Source organism: Polypterus senegalus, chromosome 6, assembly GCF_016835505.1.
Source record: "Polypterus senegalus isolate Bchr_013 chromosome 6, ASM1683550v1, whole genome shotgun sequence".
Lineage (NCBI taxonomy): Eukaryota > Metazoa > Chordata > Cladistia > Polypteriformes > Polypteridae > Polypterus > Polypterus senegalus.
Window position 1 is genome coordinate 7751486 of NC_053159.1, and position 24139 is coordinate 7775624.

Consider the following 24139-nt stretch of genomic DNA (forward strand, 5'->3'; position numbering starts at 1 on the left):
TGAAGATGGGGCCATGAATAAGAAAGTTCAACATGGCAGACGTTGTTGACCGTTATAACCGTTACGTGTAGAATTTCGAAATTAAACCTGCTTAACCTTTGTAAGTAAGCTGTAAGGAATGATCCTGCCAAATTTCAGCCTTCTACCTACACGGGAAGGTGGAGAATTAGTGACGTTGGAAAGTTCAATATGGCGGATGACAGTGGCGTCATACCACCGAAATAAGTATGTACATTGGTTTCTGTTAGCGCAGGGAAGCCGCCTACCAAATTTCGTGAAGATGGGGCCATAAATAAGAAAGTTCAACATGGCGGACGTTGTCGACGGTTATCGACCGTTATGACCGTTACGTGTAAGAATTTTTTAAATGAAACCTGCTTAACTTTTGTAAGTAAGCTGTAAGGAATAAGCCTGCCAAATTTCAGCCTTCTGCCTACACGGGAAGTTGGAGAATTAGTGATGAGTCAGTGAGTGAGTCAGTGAGGGCTTTGCCTTTTATTAGTATAGATATATATAGTGAAATTAAGGACAACAAACCCAAATGAAATTTTGGGGACCAAGGTCTGGACTCATTTACTGGCACATATAAACAAAATAAAACTAACAAAACAAACACTAACTAACAAAATAAAGTATAACTTGTTTAAAGTAGGCAAGAAAAATAAGTACATATCCGAACAGGCAAACGGTAGATCTTCTTGCAGATAAAGGTGATATGCTTGAATAAAAATGCATTGAAAGTTTGGCTTTTCAATCATTTATTCATCAAAAATATCAATAAGATGTGGTGGTCTACTGGAGGAAAAGTAAGCTCACCCTGGGCATGAGAAGCTGGTACAGTATTGCCCCCTTTAGCAGAAATGACTTCTTGTAGGTATTTTGCATAACTGCCCAGTAGACTGTAAAATTTTTGACCACTCCTTTTTACAAAAATCCTTCCATTGCAAGATGTTTTTGGGTTTCTTGAATGGACTGCATGTTTCAAATTTCCCCACGTCATTTCAATGGGATTTAAATCAGAACCTTGACTAGGGCACTCCATAACCCTTCATTTCTTCTTTTTAGCCATTCCTTAGTGGATTTGCTAGTGTGCTTTGGATCATAATCATGTTGAAAGGTCCATTTCCAGTTCAAGTTCAACTTTTGGACTGTTGGCCTCACATACTGTATATCTCAAGCACACTTTGATATGAGGCAGAATTCATAATGCACTCTGTGAATGCAAGCTGCCTAAGTCCTGAGGCAGCAAAGCAAAACCAAACCATAACGTTTTCACCTCCATGCTTCACATTCGGTAGTTCAGGAGGTTCTTCTCCTGAAGTGCTGTCTTTGGTTTGTACCAAACATGTCTAATGTTATTGTGGCCAAACAACTCTATCTTTAATTCATCTGTCCACAGTTCCAGAAAGCCTGGTCTTTAGCTAGTTGTTCAGTGGCAAACTGTATACTTGCTCTAATGGTCTTTTTGGACAGCACACCTATTTCTAAATGTAGGTGCATGCACAATGTCACCGACTTTTCCAAGAGATAACTTGCAGATGAAATGTCGGGGTTTTCTTGGAGATTCTTATTAGTATCAAACAGTCAGCTGCTAGGCTGAGTTTCCTGAGGCAGAGTGGTGGCTCTGTGCCGGCAATTGGAAGGTTGCCAGTTCAAATCCTGTAAACGCCAGAAGTGACTCTACTCTGTTGGGCCCTTGAGCAAGGCCCTTAACCTGCAAGGGTATGACATTAATCTGCATCAGGTCCGACAACTTACTGGGAAAACCTGGGGGTTGGTGGCAGGATTGGCACTTCAGCACCACAATGGAACAGTGTGACTTTTTTTTTACAATGGCTGAAGTGTCACCCGCTGCACTTGGGTCCCAATCCATTTGTGTGGTTGGCGCGACAATCGACGATCAGCACCTGCTCCCAACCTCCTCCAGTCATGGACAAATTAGCAGTTATGTGGAATTTACACCACTTGTAGATGATCTTCATTACAGTGGAATGACTGCTTTCAAATAATTTGGCGATTATTTGAAATCGCTTTGTAGACTCATGGGCATCTACAACCTTCTTTCTGACAGACATAGGGCATGATGACACCACACAAGTCAACAGCAAAGACAACACCGGACCCTCAATATCTGTGGTTCAAATAAGACATGGTCCACCCTAAGGTGGTTCTAACCTGGAACAACCGATTATAATTTGACGGATTCAAGGTGGTGATACATGTAGGGCTGTACTTATTCTTTCCATGTGACAAATCTGCATTTTTCTTGATTTACAGATTGAGAATGAATGCACCAAGTTCAATTTGATGTGTCATCACCTTTTTTCTGAAGACAGTGTTTGCATAAAGATCTACTGTTTGTCTTTTTGAGTATGTTGAAAAGGGCAACAATTTCTGTAGGGTATACTTACTTTTTCACAAAACTGTAGGCGAATAGCTGCCTTTTTTCTTAGAACGTGTATGCGTTTTCTTTGGAGACATTTTTAGTGCCTCCTGTGTGGATCCCAGCCCAGCTGGAGGCACAAAGGATTGTGTTTTGTCTCCGCTCTCAACCGGTCCAGCCAGCTAGCCTATGATGAATGTTTCAAATTAAAACAGCATTTTCAACACTGTAGTTAAATAGCCAATCTAACCCCACACCCACCTATCACGCACCAAACTACAGTGGGTTTTTAAATGAGGTGAAATTGTAGTCTTTAAAAAGGACAGCAAACGCGTTCTTGCAAAGCTCAATTATATCTGGCAACTGTTGCGTAAGCAAATGGCCCCCCAGTCCCCGCACACAAAGGGACATGCATGGCTTCAATGCTGGAAAACGAATAGGAGAAATCTGGCTTTGACACTTTGTAATGAAAGCAATTTCCTTTAACGGCTTTGTCATTCCATACGGCACCTTTGATTCATCTCTTTCTGTATTTTGTTTTACTGCATCCGTGGTCATGGGGATTTTTCATCAACTGTGAATTACATTTGTTTCCTTCAAATTTTCCCCACTGAATTATCCATGCACCAATAGTGGCGGTCTCAAAAGGGAGCTAAATATTAATGCAGTGTCATGAAGTCTATAAGATCCAGCTCTGCGTTGGCAGCTCGGGGAGTGGAGCGGCATAATTAATCTTAATAAGCGTGCCTAAGAATGTGTAATCGGGACTAAACACCTGGCCTTTTCAGGCTCGAGATGGAACACATAGAAGGGGAGTCTCGGCTTAATCATTAAACATGGAGGGGCGGGGCCTATGCAAATGACGCACGACCCAATTGAAAACCACCAAACAATGCAAACATCTTGACTCTCCTTATTTGGCTGCTCCTTTTTTTATTTTTTTTTCTGTTAACTAGATGATGCGACTCCGCCCTCATGACACGTTTCCCATACATGGTCTTTTAATTCAGTATCTGTAGAAGTTCACTTTATTCAAGTTTAGTATCAATCAATACTCCAGGCAGGACGGTCTGCTGCTATGACTGTAGGTGATCCATTGATCACAACCGTTGTCTTCACCGCCAACAAAAGCAAAGGCTTGTTTTTCTGGATCTCACAGGCATGTGTTTGTGTGCCAATGGGGTTCCCAGGCAGTCTCCAGTTACTTTTTGAATTCCGTTGGAACCACGCTAACAAGAGGCAGTTCCTTGGCTGTATTTGATGGGGGGAAAAATAAAAGGAGTCTCGGAGGACGTAGAGACCATTTATTCAAATGAAGAAGAAAGAAATTTGCATTTATATAGCTTGCGCTGACTGTGCCTGTGGATGAGATCTTCATTCAAGTGCTTGTCTGACTTGACACCGAAGTGAATCCTGTGAAAGCCTTTGAGGAACACACAGTCAGGGCGTAAGACTGGGAAACGGAAGCCCTGGTTGATGAGGCCATATGTGCACCGTCAAGTTTTCAATGTTAGCTGCATGAATGCCAGTTGTGTATCACCAGCTGACCATTATTAACATACGCCAAATTATGGAAGGTTGTATGTTTTATGAACATCTGCACCCACACTGCTTCAAGCAGATTATGCCCCTAAATATTCCTGGCTAATAAGGGAGAGAGACTGTATAATAATTTTGTTCATTCCAGTGCCATCTGCCTCTACATTGCACTAATTGACTTAATGAGAACAACAAATACAACAGCGACTCTTTATTATTCAACTCATCAGATGCTCCAGCTTGCCATTAGGTTAGGACACTTAACGAGGAAAAAAAAAAATCTGCCGTGAGGAAAACCAGAAAGGAAACTGAATTGAAGGTGACGGGTACATTATGATTCAGAGTGGCTGGTATGAAACGCATTGTGGTGCAGTTTCCCCACCTGATAAGCCGGTATAGTCAGTCATCCCAGTAAAGCAACATATACCCATTAAGATTCTTTATAATATCTAAAATTATGGAATTTCAAGAAGTGTGTGAAATACCCCATTGATAATCAGAAGGCCACTGTTATTGATCATTTTTTACAGAACACTGAAGTCTTGCTCTGGTGCTGTGATATTGTGGACTGTTAGGGCGTTTTTGCACTCTGTTTGCTTTGTGCCACATCAGGAGATGATTACTTACTTTGTTTCAATCTCCAGTTAGTTCGGTTACATTTCACACAGCAAACTTTCAGCTGAGCCAGAAGTAATAATAAACGTCGTAGATTTCATTCGTTGGGCAGAAACAGTTTCTTTCCTCCTAAAGATCATCATGAAGGTTCGATAAGAGATGTGTTTATCCAACAGCACATTTGTAGAGTTTCAGTAAGGGTCTCAATATGCTTGTTTTGATCCACACCAGAGTTCGATTAGTATATTCACATAAACCCTAAACGAACCGATCTATGGGGGCATCCATTCCAAAGTTTGAAAAAAATGCTCCAAACGAACGATGTGGGAAAACCGCATTAAAAATGAAAAGGGTAGGGTTGTGGGGCCTACAAAAAGTCCCACAAAACAGGCCTGGACCTTCACTGATGTACTCAGAATAGCCTCTTCTCAAAACCAGCTTAGCCCCAACTACTACTAATAAGCTTTGGCCTGCCTAGGCCTAAAAATTGGGAAAACTGGTCTTTATAATTCAAAATATACTCAATGTTCCAAGTATGTCTGATTACATCTTGCCTGAAGAAACGGCCTGAGTTGCTTCGAAAGCTTGCATATTGTGATCTTTTTAGTTAGCCAATAAAAGGTGTCATTTTGCTTGGCTGTTCTCTGTGTCCCAAGAAAGAAAGAAAGACCTATACTTATCCTCGGGGGGAAATTTGGCTCTTTTACAGAAGCTCTTTAAATAAATACATAAATAGGTAAATAAATAAATAAATAAATTGCTCTTAACATGCACCAGAATGACTATAAAGCAAGAAAATTAAAAAGAAAGAAAAGTTCTGACTTGGCTTTCACAGTCTCAGTGAGGCATTATACAGACGTGTCGCTGTTAGTGTACTGGAGCCCCTGCCACTTTTGCTGAATGATTTATTGGCTCAAAATCCTCAGTGTTTTTGTGTCCAAGGGAGGATGTGCAGCATTGTTGATAATGGCACTCAGTTTTGTTTTAATCACCTCCTTCGCTGCTACCTCCAGGTGGTCCAGAGTGTGTCGTATAACTGAGCTTGCTCTTTTAATTAGTTTGCTGATTCGGTGGGCCTCATCTTAAAGTGATGCTACCAGCACAGCATACTACAGCGTAGAAAATCACACGGGCCATCACAGAGTTGTAGAAGATGTGAAACATGTCACATTAAAGGAATACAGTCTCCTAAGAAAAAATCGTGAGTGGTCTCCCCTCGACTTTCTTGTATACTCAGATATGGGAATTGATATTTGAGGAGTAAACTGCAAGACAATGATTATCTTCTTATATAATATGCTACCATGGCTGTTCGTTTGTCTGTCCAGGATTTTAAATCACCTGTAGCTCGCAAACGGTTTGAACTATTGACCTGAAATTTAGTATACATATACTATGTGACAACTACTATCCGCATTTGGGGTGATGATTGACCTCCAAGATCAAAGGTCAACCCAGGAAGGTCAAGGTCAAAAATTAAATACCCTGTAGCCTGACATTTGGTACACATACAGTATACTATGCTGAAACTCAGCACTACAGCTTTATATTAAAAGCGAAGAGTTTTTGAATTATTATTCTTTTTATTTTTATTTTATTTTATTGTAGATTCAACTCTCAGCAGCGGGTAGCAGGGCGGCGCATGTGTATGGGCGCTGTTCTCATCCTTAGCACCTTCGCCGTCACAGGCAGATTGAAGACTTTGCCTGCTTAAGTGAAAAATTAAGGAAAGTGTACTAAGTAATTGCAACAAGAAAAGAAAGAAGAGAAGAAGTGGGCCGTTAGGGTGGAGAAAAGAAGAGCTGCTCAGGGAGCAGCAAGTGCATCAACCTCTGAGCAAACGAATGACAAACGTAATGAGAAAGAGGATGAAAACTAGGAATGCTCAAGTCAAGTGTATTCACTGCACGTTATTGGGCAGTCCGCTGTTACTGGTATTTTTATATTATGTACTTTAAAGAACCATCAACAACAAATCAAATCAAATTAATAATATATTGAACAATTATTATAAAAGTAAAGTTGAATAAATTGGACTTTGCTGCTGAATGAATAAAAAAGTACCACTTCCAGTTAGTGGAAATAGCTTAAAAGTTGATAGAAATTTACGTTTTACCTAATACTTGTATGCAAAATTTGGTTGACCTATGCAAAAGTGTACTCAAGTTATTGTGTTTACATACACACACACATATCCAGACATAGACAGACATAGACAGACAGACATAATTCCAAAAATTGTATTTTTGTACTCGGGGAGGTCTAAAAACATAGAGATTCATCAAAATCTTGAGGTTGAATTTTTGGATGATTATAATACCTTCCCTATACTTTGTATATGAAAAAGTACCAAAAGCCTGCTCTGCCCTTTCTTATACAGTATATAGTAGCTCAAGATCAGTCTAACCTGTCATTAACGTAGACCTCCACGTACTTGTAGAGTACAACACCTTTACATCCACTCCTTGAATAGTGACTGAACGCAGAGGCTCTTTGGTGTGGTGAAAGGCAATAAGCAACTCCTTGGCTTTGCTGATGTTATGTTGCAGACAATTCTCTTTGGACCAAGAAACAAAGTTCTCCCTCTGAGTCCTCTACTGTGTCTCATTCCCTTATCGATACACCCTCATAAGTGCAGAATCATCTGAGAATTTCTGCAAGTGACCTGACCAGCTGTATTTATAGTCTAAGGTGTAAAGAGTGAAGAGAAAATGAGACTGGAGTGTTTCTTGTGGTGCTCCAGTGTTGCTCACTCAGTCCCAGAGTCTCACAAAGGGTGGAATGCCTGGACAGATAGTCCATTATCCAGGACACCACCTGAACATCTCTGAGCCTACCCCTTAACAGAGATGACTGGATGGTAGTGAAGGCACTGGAGAATTTGAAATACACGCCTTACAAAAGAGGGATAAACTGAACAAAACTCAGGCTTGCAACCAAAAAGGCAACAATGATCCTTTACAAATGAAAAATATTAATGAAAAAAAGAATAACCAAAGAATATTCATCCATCCATCCATCCATTATCCAACCCGCTATATCCTAACCACAGGGTCCCGGGGGGTCTGCTGGAGCCAAACAGACCACATTGAGTGTTGTGACATGTAGCCAATTATTTTCTTTGTCATACCTAAAATTATGGGATTTCAAGTAGTGGGTGAAATACCCTGTGATAATCATGGGTCCTGGTTCTGCTCGTTGTTTGCCAGTATTGGGGGTAATGTTTTAAAAGTAACATATGTTACTTAATCTGATTACTTTTTAAAGTAACCGAACACAATATTATGCTTACTACTGATGCCCACCGTAGCATACGGCGGTGTAAGAATAGGAACGAAAAACGGTGAGAAAGGAATTCAGAAATCAAGAAGAAAGAAATACTTCTTGAAAGACGCAGTTGTGAATAGGTGTTTTGCTGGAGACGACAGATACTGAGTCGAAAGATCTAACCCTAGAAAAAGCCACGTACAACTCACCGTGGCTGAAGATTGGTTGTTGTAGGTTAACACAAATCTGTGCAAACGTAATGCAAGGCAGGATGTTGGGGTCGTGTTTGAAGTAAATGACAATGGTAGCACGGAGAATCTCAGAAAGAGCTTGAATTTCAGCTTCACCACCATAAACTCCAGATGTTGCCATGTATTGATAGTACTCGTGACTTGCTGTGATAACTCGACTTGCGTTGGAAAGAACAACACAAATAACGTCTTCAAATCTGTCCAAATGTGATGCAATGAAATCTACTGTCCTATATCGTAGTGAGAGTGCATTGCCTTCATCAACCGTTTGTGTCAAGAAATAACCCACTGATAGGAACAGGCAGTTGCCGGATCCCGGAATAGAGATGACGTTGTACAAAAACCCGTCGACAGAGAAGATGCTGTCGTTCATTTTACTGTCACTGAACGCGGTAGTCCGAAGGAGGAACATGAATCGAGAAAAGCGGCGTAGGGGTGTATGGGAGGCCGCAGGCAGCGTGAGGAAGGGTTTGGAAGAGGATGAATAGGAATTGAGAAATGCCATGTGGGCGGGACCGGTTTTTCAAGAGGAAGCAGGACGAACCAGAAGAGATTTTATTGACTTAAAAATACCTGATTTACTTAAATAAAAAAAAACAAATGTACGTTACTAAGTCACTACCAAAGCTTATTCCTACTAAAATGTAGTGTGTTATTTCACAGAAATATGGCCTTTTTTCACAAAGAGCTTGCCTGCTCCCTGTGTCTGCCTAGTTTCCTTCCACTGCCCAAAGACATGCGGGTTTAGGTGAATTGGTGATGCTAAATTGGCCCCAGTGTGTGTTTAGTGTGTGTTCACCTTGTGATGGACTGGCACCCTGTCTAGGGTTTGTTCCTGTTCTGTGCCCCATGCTAGCTATAATAGGCTCCACACCACCCTACTGCGCCCCTGGTCTGGATTAAGCAGGTTAGAAAATTACATGAAATGTAGAGATGTAGTTACAAACAAAAAAAGCAAATAATGCACAAATGCTTTTAAGTCATAAATTAGTGGTCACTAAAAAAGAAAGAATTTAAATGTAGTTGGCTAAATTGCCTTCAAAAGTCCTTTAAAGTTCATTGCAGTCCGTTTGAACACAAACATATCATTGAGGCAGATCGCAGGTTGTTTTGTCAATCTAAAGTCTGTAATTCCAAAATTATGATTTGTATCCCTCCATTCCAGTGAAGTACTTGTTACACAGCAGCAATTGACTGCCACATTCCCCTTGGCAGCCCCCATTCTACAGTTACCAACATAATTTGTATAACTTTACCAATGAATGACTTGTAGATATACACGTATGGTGGCGAGCCTTTAAACCACCTTATTCCCTAGTGTGACTACTGCAGCTTTCCTCAATGACTGTTTAGTGAATCCTTATTTAGCTGGAATGTCACCTCCAAGACTTTGTCTCGGTGTACTCTGTCCACCCCCTCCAAACCTCTTCTTATACCAAAATGAACAAAAAAAGACAAAATGAAATGGGAGCTTAGCGTCTTCAGTCTGTGCTCTTCTCCTTCCTAGATTAGGTGTTCAGAAGTGCAGGAGACACAGATCAGGTAGCCACACTTGCCTGCTTGAATGTTATGTGAAATGGAATGGCTGCCTTTCAAAACACTTGTGACATTTAAGTATGATTTGTTTAACGTATGTGTCATGTAAGTGATGCAATCCTTTTTAAGTTAGTAACTGTAAAGTGATTACAAGAATTTAAACTGCAATGCATTGCTGAGAAATTTCATTAGATTACAGCAACACATGACATACTGTAGTAGTGCACTATCCTTAGCCCTGCTGAATAGTTTAATACTCTAGATATTGGTCCATTCATCTTCAAGCATTCATAATCCATTTTAAGGATGTGGGTACTGGGGCCTATCCCAGCCACTTTGGGGATCAAATACAGAACCAACTGGATGAGCTGTCAGTGTTTTAAAAGGCATGCCTACTCATACAGGCCCACTGTGGAGTTTCAAATCATTTTGCCTGCATCTTTGGGATGTGGAAGTAAAACAGGAGTATCTACATAAAACATAACATGCAGATGCCACAAAAACACTGACTTGGCTGGTATCTCTCTCTCCAGGAGCTGTGATGTAGTAGCATTCACTGCTGCGCTATTATGATGGCTGGAAGACCAGTCTAATTACTTTAAATTAGTGATGTGAAACTTCAAACTAAATGACACTGTCAGTTTCCAAAATGATAAATTGAGCCTCTGACCTTTCTCCCTTCTTCATGTTATTCTTCATTTTTTCCCTTATTTACTCTTTGTTCATTGACCTCCCATTATGCGTCTCGTCCCGAGTCTTTCTCATTTTCTACCTTCATTGTTATGGCTGTCTTGGGACTCATCTCCAGGACTACATATTTCATCCTTTAGCAATGACTCATCAGGGTATCTCCAGCTGTGTCTCCCACCCCGGTCACCCGCACATATTTCACATTCATTGTCCAATATCACGTTGTGGAAGTCCCCAGTTGTTAGTTTAAGGTCTGTTAGCCAGGTCAGTGCTGGCTGGTTGCCCCATTAAAATCATTAGCTTCCACTACTTTCTGTGATTTACTCCGGTAAATATGAAACATTATGGGTATATATTTATAACTCACATACCCTTCCAAATGCTAATATTCTTTAGATGCCCCCTTTAAAATGTGGCACTGTCAGCAATTTTATTGTTGTCTCAGGTTAAATTCCAGAAAAATGCTGGGATTATAACATTTGAAAAAATGTAGGCATTGCCAATGCAGCAAAACAAGAGGTGCCTTTACAATAAGGCACTCAAGTGCACAACTAGATAGACAGATAGATAGGGCACCATATAATAAATAGATGGGACAGTATATGATAGATACAGTATATAGATAGCTAGATATGAAAGGCACTATATAATAGGTAGATAGATGATATATAGATAGATGAGGCATATGATAGATGGATGGGGCATTATGTAATAGATAGATAGATAAATGGGACACTATATGATAGATAGATATGAAAGGCACTATATGATAGATAGATGATACAATATGTAATATATATATAGCTAGATGGGGAACTATATGATAGATAGATGGGGCACTATATAATAGATAGATGGGATACTATGTGATAGATAGATGGATAGATAGGGCATTTTATAATGGGTAGAAAGATAGATAAGGCACTACACTGTATAACAGGGCACTTTGTAATAAATAAATTTTTCAATCAGATAAAAAATATAAAACTTAAATCAATAAATTTTGTAAGGAAAAATTCAATTCTAATATAATACCTATACATTTTTTCTTTCATCAGTTGAATTCTGAATACCAACAAATACTATTAAATACAAAGCTTAATAAATCACCATTACTATCCCAGTAAACTCTTTCTACTCTGCAGGAAATTTCGAACAACTGAAACATTCAGAAATTAACAAATTCATGATTGACACACATAAATATTTTCATATAATACCCAGTTTAGAACCATTTCAACCCCAACCCACTTAGTCATACACAGCGCCCGCTCCCTACATTTTACTAAACAGTCCCATGTTGTTAATCACCTTGTTGTTGGTATACTGTATTCAAATTTCAGTCTGCTTTAAATTAAATAGATTGATTGATGTGAAAGGCACTATATAAAAGATAGACAGATTGAAATGAAAGCCACCAAATAATATATACATTGGTAAGGCACTATCTAATAGATAGATGTGAAAGGTACTATATAATAGATATATAAATAGATAGATGTGAAAGGCACTATATAACATATACATATAAAAGGCACTATATAATAGATAAATAGACCCATAAATATAATAAAGGTACTTTAGATAGAGCAGGGCTTCAAGGGGTGAGCCTATCCCAACAGCATCACTTCACCTGCCTGTAAGCCACTTGGAAAAAGAACTGTAAGCAGTGGAATCCCAGATGTTGTAAGTCACACTGAATAAAGGCGTCAGCCAAATAAGTACATGTACGTGTAAAGTTAATTACCAACTCCAAATTGACCCCGTGAGTTCGTTGTAAGCCACTTAACTGTAATCTAATTACATTTCCCAGTACCTACAGTGGTGTACATTGACATACCTCGGGTCTCATTGATTGCGTTACACATCCTTTTGTATGAACAAGCTATGGAAACGTCGCAAATGCCTTGGAAGGCTGGCTTAACTGAACATTTGAAGAGGAGAGTGCGGCTCCTCGGTTTGCACTGCACATGCGCACTATTTTCTTGTAACATTAAATTTTTGTGTCGTTAGTTGCCAGTCGTTACTGGAGATACGTGTTATTTCTAACATTAAATTGTCAATTATTTTACTTTGTGATTGCACCGAGGGCAAATTTATCATTATTGTGAAGCAAATGAGAAGAATTTGTAGTTTTACAACGCATTGAAAGATCATGATTAACGGAGAGAATTTAAGTCAAGTTTAAGAGAGACGCGGCGAAGTGAACTGCGTTTATAATGAAGGCTTACAGTTAAACGTCAGCCACATTCAAATTTTTGTACATTGTGATAGGCAGCCTTCTTCATCAAAGTGCTCATAAGGAACTGGCCTTTACAGAGGCAAAAATTGACTGCCATTATCCACTCAAATGAAACAAACCGCCGTAAGCGTAAAGTGTTTTGTAATTAAGAAAGAGGAGTGGCGGCATATCCCGGCATGCATTTCAAGACTCTCACCACGTCTTTTTAACATTCCCGCGGAAATGAAGAGTCGGCGTAGCGGTAAGTCACTTCACTTTTTACCGTTATTTGTGATGACTACGTTGACTTGATTTAGAATTGAAATGTCGTCTTTTCGATCTGCATGGGTCTTTTTGGTAGTGTCTAGCGTACCGAGGCTGCAGATAAGCGGAGACACGGGTGTTATAAAATAAATACTGCAATCTATACGTGCACATGTCAGCAGGCCGCTCCTCTAGCAATAATACAGGTCTGCAAAGTTAAAGTCAAAAAAAATGTTTTTAAATGTGAATAGTTAGGAACACAATAAAATATAATTGAGTATCATTTTCCATCACGTCACATTTAAGAACAATGTTGAAAAGAAATACATTTCAAGGGTGACATATTACACAGTTACTCACGTGTACAATATTATTCCAAATCAGTTTAACATGGCAATATTTATTCAGTCTAATACCGTTTAAATGTAACAGTAAAGAAAACCGCCAGACACATTCTTTCACTTGCATATATATAACTTATTTAGTTATTGTCACCTCATAGTTTGCCAGTTGGTGGGCTGTCGTTTGTCTTCTTTTTTGGTTTGTCCTTATGAATCATCCAGCAGTAGTCCCCCATGATGCTGACGTCCCAACGTCCCTGGTACCTTCTTTCCATGTCCTTGATGTCCTGCTGTTGACTAACCATTCCAAGGTGTTCAGGGGAAAACATATCCAAAAAAGGTAAACTTTATACTGTAGACACATGCGGCAACTCAATTCCTGAAACTAAACCAACACATTTTTCACAATTTCTTTATAAGCGTTGCTCTTTATTGCTACCTTAAAACTTAGAATTTACTTCTTTGTATGATACCGGAGCCTCTTGTTCCAGGTCGTCTATCTCGCCATCAAATGCTTCAGAAATCAGTTTTGTAACATCAGGTCTGGCGAAAAATGTCCTACTTTCTTTCAATTTATCTTCAGACAAACACAGAAAACTTTGAGACAAGTACATAAAGCTAACTTCATCTTTTGATATGGTATTGACAGACAACTTCAATAAATCAAGCGTGATATGAAGCGGTGGTTGCAGCACCTTATCTGGATCTACCAAGGTAGGTCTGATGATGTTTTTGGTACCATGCTGTAGCTTTTTATTTTCTCATATATAAAATATGGGGAAAGTATTGGAATCCTCCAAAAATTCCATTTTGAGATTTGGGTGAATCTCGACATTTTAGACCTCCCTGAGTCTGAAAATACCATTTTTGGAATTATGTCTGTGTGTGTGTCTGTGTGCATGTAAACACGGTTACTTGAGTATGCTTTCACTGAGGTCAACCAAATTTTGCATACAAGTATGAGGTACAAAACTTAGATTTCTATCTTTTGGGCTATTTCTGTTAACCGGAAGTGGTAGTTTTTTATTCATGCAGCTGCAGAGTCTGATTTATTCAACTTTACTTTTATAATAATTTTGTAATAATTATTAATTATTAATAATTAATAATAGTAGTTAATTATTATTAATAATAATAATTTTTATAATACTTTTATAATAACAACAGACTGAGGAGATTGTTCCTCCCCCACACTATGCCACTCTTCAATTCCACCTGGGGGGGTAAACATTAACATTATGCAAAGTTATTGTCTGTTTTTACCTGCATTTTTATCACTCTTTAATTTTTTATCAGTATGCTGCTGCTGGAGTATGTGAATTTCCCCTTGGGATTAATAAAGTATCTATCTATCTATCTATCTATCTATCTATCTATCTAATTGTGCAATAAATTAATTTTATTTGTTGTTGATGGTTCTTTAATGCACGTAATATAAAAATATAATCATTGTCTGACATTTTACTCCTCAAATATCCATCCCCATATCCGAGTATACGAGAAGGTTGAGGGGAGACCACTCCCGATTTTTCCTTAGGGGACTGCATTCCTTTAATGTGAAAAGTGACATGTTTCACATCTTCTACAGCTCTGTGATGACCCGTGTGATTTTTTTTTTAAGCTGTAGTATGCTGTGCTGATAACATAACTTTAAGATGAGGCCCACCGAATCAGCAAACTAATTAAAAGAGCAAAATCAGTTATAGGACACACTCTGGACCACCTGTAGGTAGCAGAGAAGGAGAGAATTAAAGTTATTGTCTTGCAGTTAACTCCTCAAATATCCATTCCCATTTCTGAGTATATGAGAAAGTCGAGGGAAGACCACTCCTGATTTTTTTTTCTCTAGCTGATAAAATATCAGTCCTCGGCTCTGCTGTCTCACTCATACAGAAAACAAGGCGATTTTGTATGCCGTGACTGCTGACGTTGTAAGATTCAGAGAACTTTCAAGTGCTCACTTATCAACTAGTGGTGCTTATTATAGTTCATTTCCTTGAGAAGATTTTTAATATTTCCATTGGTTTCTTTCAAATGCATAGAATAAGCAACAGGTATTGATGAGTTTGTATTACTATTATGAAGAAAATCTTACATTCAAACATATTCAAGTAAAATATTAATATTTAGTCAAATATAGTGCTAAAAAAAATAAAACATACAAGAGCGGTGGTGGCAAAACACAGAGATTAAATGGGGAAGCCTTTACTAAAATGAAAATTTTGTCTATGGTACATAAATGCCAAGTGCTCCAAAAACAACATTTACTTCTAATACAACGTACAAAGCCTCAGACAAACAGGGTAATCTACAACACTGAACATAAATAGGAAAACATAATTTTATTTCATTGCTAACAGCTACAAGGGGCATTCATTTTAAAAGCTGTGACAGATTAGAGCTGTATCGCTCCCTTGAACCCTTGTCCAAGACTCCACACACCAGGTAAAACTCCAATAGTTGACTTTATTACTTCTGCACAGTGCACAAAGCACCTTCTTCTCCTCAATATTCATTAACCACGATACAATAATCACTAATAAACAATCCTCCACTCCCAGACGCGTTGCCACCCTTCCACCCAGTGTTTTTGCATAAAAATGAGAGTTCCAAATTTTTCCCCAGTTCTGAAGATTGTCCCATTTGCTTTCTGATGGTCACTGTTGCCCATTTTTTATTATGAATTTATTTTCCTTGTTTTACTTATTTAGATTTATTTAACTTTTCACAGCTTCTGCCCAATTTATGATTGTCCTGGTGTATTTTTCTAGTATGTCGCACAGACATTTATTACTGTAATTGAACTGGACCCACGAAAACTTTTTCTTCTCTCTTTTGTAACATGGCAATCACAAGCAGACCCTTCTAGTGGAAATGAGGCACCAGCGAGCATTGTGGCCAAACCTTGATAATCAATTCAGCATCGTGGTTTAAAAGGCCACGCATACTGTAAGCGGAACAGCCTTAAAAAAGAAGAAAAAAGGAGCTCCTTAGACAAAGCATTTTTTTTCCAGGTCCTCACAAAAAGAGTGTAACTGCTTTGAAATGAAATTGAATGATTTTTTTTTTTCATTTCTGTCTATTTTTAAATGGACAGCTGACCGTTTAGTAACCCAGAATCGAAGAATTTTAAAACACAGATGCTATAAAAGGACTCCCATAAGCTCTCCAGAGTCTTGATAGAAAAGAAAAAGAATAGTCCAGGAAATTGAAGAAAGAATGGACAAACAAGCAAATGTTAGCCCTACAGATGGACTGAGGCAGAAAATTCACCCACTGTAATAGTTATTGTTGTTGCTGTTATTATAATAAAAATAAACTGCACTGGCCATAAAGTTCCTGAAAGTCAGTCATCATTATATTTTCTGTATTTGTTTGTATGTATTTATGTATATGTATATGCTACCTGAAGTACCTGTTGCCGGTCGGTCTTGGATGGGATCCCACTTTGGCCAGGACAAAACTTTGTGTGCGCTGAAGGCATCCTCCATTCCATTCCAGCGCACTCCTGCTCCCTGATGGGATCTGTAGTCTTTGCACTGGTGCTGGTATTTGGGTTGCCTCCTATATTACAACTCCTCACTCTGGTATCCCCTATAGCTTGTATTTTAAGTCTTTATGCCTTTTGCCTTAATTAGTGTTTGTTATAAAGAGAATATTCAGAACATGCATGGGGACTGCAAACAACATTTTCCTGCCTGTAGAATAAATTTGTGGGATATTCTGCCACATTGAGGGAACAAATGTGGACTGGGGTGCAGTCTCCAGAATGACTGAGTCTTTGATCCTTTGTTTTTATCACTGTGCCCTCAAGGGGGCACCATGTCATACCTGGGGGTTACAGGGGCAGTCATGCTGTACAGTATATAATGATAGTCAAGGATGGGTGTACTGCTCCTAGAAAACACCACAAGACCTGGAAAGGTCATCAATGGGAGCAGTGGGCCGTGCTGTGTGTGTGACTTAGTGGCCGTCTCTTCAATGTGACAAGAATGCCATCTAAGTAACTTTTTAATTTCAGCTAGAATTAAAATTCTGTGGTTCTGTAGATGACATAAACTCCAAATGAAACTGTTTGATATATCAACTCTCTTCATGTCTATACTCACTTCTTTCTCATTGAAGGCACCACAGCACTCAGGAGTATCATTTTTTTTAACCATCCTTCCAGTTTTCATACAGTTCAGAGTTACAGAGGGCCAGAGCTCAATCCAGCAATACTGGGTAGTAAAGAAAAAAAAACAAATTCAATATAAAGTGCTAGTCTATGCAGCACACACATTCAGACAGGACTAACTTGGATTTACCAGTCTGTATGGCCAGCTTGTCTTTAGATGTAGGAGTAAAGTCACAGGGCCACAGGGACAACATCCAAACTACCAACAGAAATTGATCAGGGAGGGAAATGGCATATAAGGACTCTTGTTCATTTTTTAAGAAATGAATCAAAATGCATTGTTCTAACTGAAATTTTATAAAGTGTAATCTTAAAATATGGCAAACTATACACCCAAAAATCTCTTTTTGTATTAAGTTTCTGTTTAACTGGCCAGTTACTTATTATTTTATCCGCCTGTTGACTCAAAGCTGCATCTATCAAGGCAACAAAACTATTTACAGGATAAAAAAAAAAAAAAAAAGAATTTCTAGGATCCTCAGAAAGCCCAGCGCTATCTAAGGATCGAAAGTTCATCAAATCAGCTTGCTGTCTGTGAAAACTGGAGGAAAACCAGCTTTCATGCACAGTTGAGTCTGAATTTACTAGAAATCAGGAATCAATAGCCTGAGGAATTCCTAATAACTGGAACTGAACAAATGCCAGCACAAGGCATCACGGAGAAGAAAGAACTGATTTGAGAACAGTGAATGTGACATCAAGGATATTAGTATGTAATAAACTTTGAAACAGAAGGAGAAGCTGAAAAATAGTTACATTCATATGTTTTTAAATTTTATATTATAATAAGAAATGTTAACAATATGTTCCCTCATTCTATTTCTATTCTATTTACATTAGATCAGGGTGCCCACACTTTTTCAGCTTACGGGCTACTTTTAAAATGACCAGGTCTAAATGATCTACCTACATTAAAATGCTATATATATATATATATATATATATATATATATATATATATATATATATATATATATATATATATATATATATAAAATACACACACACACACACATAGCATTCGAAGTTTGAATCACAATCTGATTGTATGTGTGGTTACCTACCAGGTAACGCATGTGGTTGGTCTGCGAGTCGGCAAACATCCGCCACGGGTGCCCTCTCAGTTGCGAGCAGCAGAACACAGAATGTTACATATAGTTAACTGTCAAATAATGCAAAGAGTACGTGGCATGTGTTTCGCCCTATTTTGGGCTCATCAGGCGTACACATTTCACTGCACCCCTCATCGGGGATCGAACCTCGGACGTCAGACAAACGCACTTCGATTGTGACGTTGTGAGAAAAAAAAAATCCTTTTCCAATTCCACATCCAGCCCATACTCTCCCCAAACAATTTTTTTTTAAATCCCTTCTTTAGTCGATATACAGTAAATTGGAAGGCTAACTAGATCACTTAGCCGGAGTTTTGAGGTAGCTTGCGAGTTTGATCGTGCGTGTGGGATGACCAGTGTGTTAGAAGAGAAGACATCTCAGACTGGCCGCCCTGTATGTCAATCAAGTGGCAAATGCCATAGGGAGGATATATGATAGACTAACGTTTAAAAAAATTTTTTTGAATGCAACGCGATCTACCTGCACTACCTTTGTGAACTACCGGTCGATCGCGAATGACGCATTGGGCACCCCTGCATTAGATTGACACATAGAAAGGGCACGATATACAGTTGATGGCAATTCTCAATCTTTATTATAGCTAGACTTACAGGAAAGCACTATATAAAAGAAACCTGGAGATCATTATAATATACATAGATAATGAAAAACAATGCATTGGATAGATACTTTAGCTAGATGTGACAAGAGCTATATGGATGGTGATTCTCATTCTTTATTAGTGATAGACAGTAGTACTAGGGTGTTGTACCGTGTTAGCCATTATGAATGTAGTAAGAAGTCAAGTAAAATGACACCTTTTATTGGCTAACTAAAAAAAAGATTACAAAATGCAGGCTTTCCAGGCAAGGCCTTGTATGTTTGAGACAGCTAGACATGGAAGGAACTATATAATATATACTGATAAATTTGAAAGGCACTATATATAATAGATATGCCATTGGTATCTTTGGTATCTTAAACTTTGTGAAGACTATCCTTATTTATGTTTTGTATGCTTATATGGTTCCACTTCATTGTGAGAAATTTAGTCTTTCTGAATCCTTCTTGACACTTTTGATTTGGCGTTGCATCTTGTCAGTAGGACCACAGACAGAATATTGTTGCAATTTAAATATTAACTACTTGTGATGTCATTTATTGAATACTGAAAGGAGAGGCGGCAAAGGAAAGACCCTAGGAAAGGTCACACAAGTTCTTGTCCTGCTCAAATAAAAGCCTGAGGAAGCCATTCAGTGGTCATGGGGCTGACCTTTAGAAAGGTCACACAAAGTATGAGCAGAAAGTTCAAACTTGGGTCGTCTTGACCGTGGGAGATTTGGCAGTGCATTTCAACTTGTACTGCCTGCAATAGTGAGAGAGTTTATTTAAAATTCGAACAGCTCTTGGGTCAATTTTGTAAACAGAAATGTATCACTTTGCAGCAAAGAGCAGATTATAAGAAGTAAAAGAACAATAGAAGAGGCATTTTTATATACTGTGTATCATGCTACTGAATGTTTGGTTTAAAGTGCAGTTATAAAATTTAATTGAAAGTTGTGAATCTGAAAGTTTATAAAAGGATAAGACTTTCTTATTCTCTGTAATGTATATAATGTAGTTCATTGACAAGTGTCTGTTTAGGTATTGTATGTAACTTAGTATTATTCTATGAAAAAAATCATTGAGATAATACATTACCTCCTCTTTTTCGGTTTATATTGTATAGTACATCACTTTTTATTTGAGTGAATTTATAGTATTAATTTTATTATATGAGATAAATACCATAACATATCTTGAATTGTGTTTCTTCACCTTTTAGTGTCTCTGACTATGGGGCCTTCTCCACTCAATCATTATTATTAATGCTTCAGTTGCTGAGTTCTATTCCTGATGCTTTTAAGAATTTATCACTATACATGTGTATTATTTTGAGTATTTGCATCAGTTTTGGTTGTGGCATCAATTTTGCAACTTTTTCATCTGCTTTAATGTAAAATGCAAATAAAATGCAAGATAAAGATAGGGAGCTGTTAATACTACTTATGGTTTTGTAAATGCATAAGTTACAACTACAGATAAAAACAGCAGTAAACTCTCTGCCCATTGTTTGCAAATGTCAAAACTTACATTTCATACTGACTTGTTTCAGTTCAATTCTGAACATGTGTGTACCATGTCATGTAGATTATCAGTTGATGAGCTTATGTTCCGCCGACCAGTAAAGTGCCCACCAGATTGCCGTGACCTGAAAGTCTTAGAATGTATTGGGCTTTATTCAGAATTACCTCTTGCTTGTCTGTTGGCTGCAGTGTCTTGTCTTCTTATTATTTCTTATTCTTTGTCACTTGTTTACACATGTAAGAACTCACACTTGATTATAAATTCTGAGCACATACACTTTATGGTATTATAATATAACATTTACAGACCTGCATGTTATGTTATTATAGTTCTAACCCCGGCACTTTGGCTCTGGTTCAGAATTCATAACTGACTTCCAGTGTGACATTAAGTACGTCCTCAATGTGCCAGTGATTCCACTGTTAAAATATGGAAATTATTATGATTTATAAGTCACTTTGGTAAGAGTGTTAAATGACATTTATATACAATGTTCATCTATTAACTAGACATTAAAAAAAAATAAAAATAAATCACAGAGGTGCCTCAAAGAATGCTGCTCAAATCCAGTATACAGTCATCTGCATTTAAATATTAATTATGAACTTGGAGCATGGTGAAGTGTCTTTTTCATTTTAACTTTATAATTTCAAGTAAATAATGTCTGCAGGATAGGAACGTATGTCAAGTTTTGAAACTTTCCTCTAATTAGGTGAATTAGCCTGAGATCAAACAAGACAATTAGGAGTTGTGTTTGTGTTTGGAAGGCGAGAAGAGACTTCATTTACATCACAACACATCTGTGTGGCGGCCAGCGAAGTGACGAGCGGGCTCATTAACAGGAGAGCGAAACAATATGGCTTTATAGATAGGCCAGATTGTTTGTCAATCCGTTGCCTAGTGCACAATTCTCCCGGATGGAGACACAGACGGCCCACTCAGATTTTTATTCTTCTACCATTAATACAAAGCCAATAGGCCTGTACAGATTTTAAAAATTTTTTTGATTTGTAACTTTTTACCACCTGTTTGCCTGTTTTTCATGATATTGATAACAAACTACAGAAACTTTGAAGTTGAACAAAAAAGTACATATCACCAAAGATGCAACTTTTACTTCCAAAGCTGAAAGTTTCAGGTAATGGAATGAAAATGGTATATTTGTCATGTTTGTTTTTTCTGCAGGTTTACTGGGTATAATGATTTTAAACTATGCCCAGTTGCTAAGATTTTTCTTGGATTGTGTCCAGGTTTCATATTTGGAAAGTAAGCCCACATAATGCAAGAATTTCCTGCCTGTGTGATATAACACATCTCTTTGTAGCCAGGGCTGTGGAGTCGGAGTTGGAGACAATTTTGGGTACCTGGAGTCGGGGTTGGAGTCGGCAAAAATGTACCGACTCCGATTCCTAATAAATTTAAATTGTAATGAAAAAAAAAATACAGCAAGTTCAAATGTTCCATTTCTCAAACAGTAGTCCTAATTAAGTACTTCTCTGATGTAAGAATAAAGCCCAGTGCATAGTTGTGTTACTACTAGTGTGAAGTTCAGCTGAGCTATTATACAACCTGACATCCACATACTGTATTGTAATCTGGATTATGGTACATTACAAAAAGTGTTTTCATTTTGTTTCAGATTTAATGTGTTTGACAAGTTAATTTGAGTACAAACAAGTGTAATTATGTAGGTGGGGCTGTCTGCTATGGCCTGATGTGTGTTCAGGGGTTCTTGCCTTTTGTTTAAACTGGCCAATACGATGCAGAGTCCGCTTCCTAGCCAGTAGTTCTCTGATTAAATGATGTGTAGGTTGCCTTTCTTCAATCAACACGGAAAATATATTAGCATATTAAATACAGAGGAGTCAGAGTCGGGCAGTCAGAGTCGGAGTCAGAAGTACCGGAAACTAAGGAGTTGGAGCCGAAGGATTTATCTACCGACTCCACAGCCCTGTTTGTAGCCCAATGATGTTGCCTCCATTCATTACACAAGTACAGGCACACATCCGTAGATGTTTAGCTCATGTGCTCATGGTCTGTGTTTTCGGACTTTTATAAAGAACATGGATTGTCTAGACTAATTGGAACCAAGCTGTTTTCATTTAATGCAAAACGATGGAACAAACTTATCGGTAAAGACATTTCCATCGTTGGACAAACACTCTGGAGACTGTTGTGGAAAAGAGGACGGTGGCAAACTTGGATGCCATTATGAACAATTCTGCCCGTCCCCCACAGGGGACACTTCCTTGTTGTACTTTTAGTCACAGGCTTATTCCTTCATGGTGTAATAAGGTGCTTCAATGGAATCCTTTTCTGCCTGCTACTGTTGGGCAGCTCAATGTTTCCTCCCAATGTCCCATCCTTTACTCCAGCCAGAAGCCTTAGGAAAATAGTAAAAATTTCAATTTACTACAGTTATTTTTAGCATGATATTTATAATCATATAATATTTGTATTATGTTTTTATTCTGTTGTATTACATTGTACTTAGAGTCAATATCTGTTGTTAGTGACACAGGATCAAGAACTGTGCTACCAGTCCAACAATTCCTTTTTAGTAGAAAACAGAAAATAATAATCAACAGAAAATGGGCTATAATTGCCTCCATCTTTCCTTTGCTTTCTCTTTGTCTCTTGCATTTGCTTTTTATGGTTAGACAGTCTATCTCCTTGAGACAGATCCTTTGGATTGATTGCCCTTTTAATTTCAGCGACTGAAATTTGTAGTGGCTGACCTAGAAGGGACGGGTCTTCTGGAGCCTCGGACATAGTACCCTAAAGGTGTCCCCTAGGGTGGAGGTGTGTGCTTTATGTTTTTATTTAATCCAGTGATTTTTAAGTTTTTTCATCTCATGGCACATATAAAACTAATTACTAAAATTCTGTGGCATACCAAAAAATGATTTTTTTGTCGATCTGACAACAAAATAGGCATAATTTTGATTCATTTACAAAAAATAATATTCATAATAGCAATTGCCTACCCTTTTTGCTCCAAAGTGGGTTTTTAAAAAAACCTTTTTGAAACTGTTTATTTATAATACTTTATAATAAAAAAAAAAAATAACACTCAGAATTATCAGGTGCCTTTACTTGTATTTTGAGCAGGTGGCACAGTGGTAGCGTGATAACGGGTTTGTGTCCCGGAACCTCCCTGTGTGCTTTTTGTAAAGCGTTTGGAGTAGTGGGAAAAGTGCTATATAAATGTAATGAATTATTATTATTATACATGTGCATACATGATCAAATTCAGCTACGGCGTAGTGGGGGGATAAATAGGGACACTGGATATGCTCAACAATAAGATGCGTTCACTGGAATAATTACACAGCTCGATGCATATGAAGCATACAGTAAACATGATATGTATATTATTAAAGTAAATATTAATATTAGTTGATTAAATTAAATTTTTAGTATACAGATTTTTAACACGTTGAGACATATAAACTGGTTAGAAATTTATAAAACTATACATTTATTGCTATATATTTCACTTATAATAAGTAATAGTATGTATATTATTAAAATGATATATAAATCATAGAAAATTGTATATAATTTGCATGATAGACTTCTTTTGCATTGTATTTCTTTCAAGAAGTCTTTTAT

The 24139-nt window shown here is 37.9% G+C and overlaps 1 protein-coding gene and 1 long non-coding RNA gene across 7 annotated transcripts in view; both read left to right on the forward strand.

Moving 5' to 3' along the window:
- LOC120530767 (receptor tyrosine-protein kinase erbB-4-like) overlaps positions 1-24139 on the forward strand; it is a 799040-nt gene that overhangs the window by 71438 nt on the left and 703463 nt on the right. The gene's annotated exons all lie outside the window — the stretch shown is intronic.
- On the forward strand, positions 12740-17747 carry LOC120530768. Its single transcript, XR_005634014.1, has 3 exons — positions 12740-12764; positions 13757-13821; positions 15967-17747. It is a non-coding gene; the product is annotated as an uncharacterized LOC120530768 (long non-coding RNA).